Genomic DNA, 3,535 nt, shown 5'->3' on the forward strand with positions numbered 1-3,535 from the left:
CGCAAGCAGAAGACCGATAAACGATCTCTGCGTTTGTTTTGACGAGAGTTGTAACTTTTGTTTTCATTGTGTAAAGATCTTATAAAAAAAGATTATCTTTTTTTTGTTTTCATTGTAACGACTAAAGTTGTAATGAATACCGCAATGAATACAACAATTTTCGACGCAAACAGTGCTCACATGATCTCGAACATTATCTTCAGGTCTGCAAGATGATCATCTTTACATTGGCTCTTTACTGCTATATCATCAACGTAGCATTCGATCTTCTTTTGTAAGTGTTCATGAAAGATCGTGTTCATTACACGCTGATAAGTTGCGCCTACATTTTTCAGGCCGAAGGGCATCACTGTGTAGCAATACACCCCCAGTGGTGTTCTAAAAGCAGTGTGTTTCTTGTCTTCCGGGTGCATCTTGATCTGATTATACCTGGAGAATCCGTCCATGAAAGACATCCTTTCATATCCGCAGGTGTTGTCGATCATGATGTCAGTGATAGGAAGAGGAAACTCATCTTTTGGACAAGCTGCATTAAGATCGCGAAAGTCGATGCATATGGAACTGGAACAATGTTGGCCACCCAGTCAGGGTGTTGCTCTTCCCTAACAAAACCCGAGTCTATAAGCTTTTTAACTTCTGACTCAATTGATTCCATGATCTCTGGACGAAACCTGCGTTGTTGTTGTTTAACGGGTTTTGCATCTAGATCGATGTTGAGATGGTGCATGGCAACCTTCGGGTCAAGGCCAGGCATATCTTCATAATTCTAGGCGAAGACATCTATATATTCTCGGATGAGAGATATAAGGTCTTCTTTTTCGGATGATGACAGATCTTCGGCTATAAAGATAGGCTTGGGGTCAGACTCATCTCCCATGTTGACCTGGATCACCTTATCTTCGGTGGGTGGTTCGCGTTGTTCGAAGCGCATATCCCACAAGGTGTTAAGACGTTTGATCCAAGGGTCATCGGTTGATTCGACTAACTGTTCATCACCCTCTGCGTCTTCATCTGGATGACTAGATGAAACCATGTTCACAGTCAAGCTTTTGAAGAAAGGTCCGACACTGACGTCGGATTCCCAGGAAGAGGTTCCGGATGAGTGATCCTGACGCAGATAATTACTGATTTCATTTTCTAAGGTAGGGGGAGGCGTAACGTAACCCACGCCTCTTCCAGTTTTTTGATAATAGTCCGGAGGTTTTCCTTCAGGAGTGAGAGACGTTCGAATCGGGGTTCGTCTTCCTTTCCCGAAGTTCAAGCCCTGTTTCTCATTAAAGTTATACCCCATTCGTTTCATTAAGTATATAGAATTGGGTTCGTGGTAATGGAATTAGGGAACCCTATCATCTTCCTCTGAACTTCCTCGTTTGAGTTGTTCGGGTTTGACTTTACCAAAACAGATCGGCTTCTGTCCTTTCCTTTTGGATGGGACTTTGAAGAAAGCCTTTTGTGCGTCTTCCACTTCTTCAACTGAAGCGAAGGATGACTGAATTGGCAAGGTGAACGATGCCTCTGTGCACAGTACGTGCCATGGGTTGGTACCTGCACTAGAATTATTCTCTATTTGTTTATTTTTAGAAGATACATCAGGCAAGTACGCTAAAATGAAATCTTCATTAATGCACCACTCGCCCTCACTCGGTACATTATTCTTACTCTCACCCTGACCCATTACATCAAAGTTTAATTCCCAAGGACAATCTTCATCAGGATCTGGCTCGATGTCAGCTTCGTTACCGCTGTCCACATCTTCTTTCTCCTGGGATTCCAGATAGAAGACGGAGTCGGTATGGAAGTTTTCCACTCCTCGGAAGGGGTATTTTTCTGCAATTAAGGTTTGAACTTCGCCCTCGTTGTTGGCGTACTTCATGACTTGATGCAGAGTAGATGGGACAATACGATTTGCATGTATCCATGGTCGTCCCAGCAAAAGATTGTAGGACGTGTCCGCATCTATGATGTAGCATGCTACTTCAGACTTAAGATCTCCGATCTGGCATCTGAGCTTGATCTTTCCCAGAGGTCGGGTGCTATTCGCGTTGAACCCAAAGATAGTAGTCTGGGTGGTGTGCAGTCGGTGCATAGGAATCCCTAAGACCTGCATGACCCTGTAAGGCATGATACTGAGTGCTGAGCCTGGGTCAACTTGAACATGACTGATTTCGGAGGATCTGATATACCCTGTGTAGTACAGTGGTCGGTCATGCTCATGCTTGACTTGCATATCTTCCTGAGTGAACGATATGCATGGTAGACTTCTCGCTGCTTGTAGGCATTGCAGACAAGGTTGATCTTCGGAAGCTTCAGGGATCGGAGTGACTTGAGTAATGAAGCTCTTTGTATTCTTCAACGCTTCAATTAGAGCTTCCTTGGTGGTTTTGGACAACCTTAGGAGCTCATATAGCGTAATCATGGCCGGTATATTGGCCAACTGAGTCATGACATTGAATTGGAAGGGAGCGCTCGACTCCCCGGATTCTTGGTGGAGATTTTTGTTGAACCGGAGCTCTTTTTGTTTCCCTTTATCGGCCGGCTTCTTTGGTGCAGAACCCCCAGCGTCTTGAGGCTGTTCTTCAGCTTCTTGAGTATTCTGGTTGTAGTCCCTCAAGTAAGCTTTTCCTAACCGAGTGCCAGGGTTGTCTCCTGGGTATGCTGCCAGGACGATCCTCTCTTCTTCTGAATCAGTAAGAGGTTTGAGGTGGTCGTCATTTTCAGTAATGGAGGGGCTAATCATGTTGGAATACTTAGCCTTTCCTCCTTTCTTTTTGGACGAGGTATTTGTCCATTGTTGATCTCCTAGCAGATCAGGGTGGACCCACATAATTTCCCATTTTGGGGTAGTGAGAGGTATCAACCCCCTGTCTTTTTGACTATGCAAGTCAACATTCTTCAAGTGCATTTCTTCCTTACGAATGGGGATAACGCCGTTCGCAGTTACCACCGGGAGGAAGTCACCGAATTGGACCGCTATCATATTGGTGGATACGGTCTTCTGTTCTGGCTTCAATGTGAGTACATTAGCATTTACCAAATTCTGCAAGATGTCTTTGAAGACATAGCATTTTTTGGTAGGATGTCCAAGGAATCTATGGTAACGACAATAATTAGGGTCATCCACTTTCTCTGCTTCATCCGGCTTCCTGATCTTAGGCAGTTGTAGCTTGTTGTTCTTTCGAAGCAACTGGAATAAGGTATCCACATGCTCCTCTTTAAACGAATATTGCTTGGGCGCTCTTTGTTGATTGGGCGCCTTGTCTTGCTTATTAGGCGGTGGTACTCGTGTGTAGTCAGCTACTAAAGTCTCCTTTCTCTTAGACTGCTGGGCGTTGTTCTGGTTGCGTTGCTGCTACGACTTGGGTTGCGGCTCTTCTTCAGCTTTAACTCGTGCCACTATCTCTTCAGCTTGTTCTCCTTGTGACACTAATTGCCTCCAAGAGCGACATTCTGCTACCCCCATCTGAGCAAGGAGCTGGGTCTGCAGGTTGTGCCTGCAAATTTCAACCAAAGTTGATTGGGTCATACCTGAGGGTCG

This window comes from Asparagus officinalis, chromosome 1 (assembly GCF_001876935.1).
Source record: "Asparagus officinalis chromosome 1, Aspof.V1, whole genome shotgun sequence".
Classification (NCBI taxonomy): Eukaryota; Viridiplantae; Streptophyta; class Magnoliopsida; order Asparagales; family Asparagaceae; genus Asparagus; species Asparagus officinalis.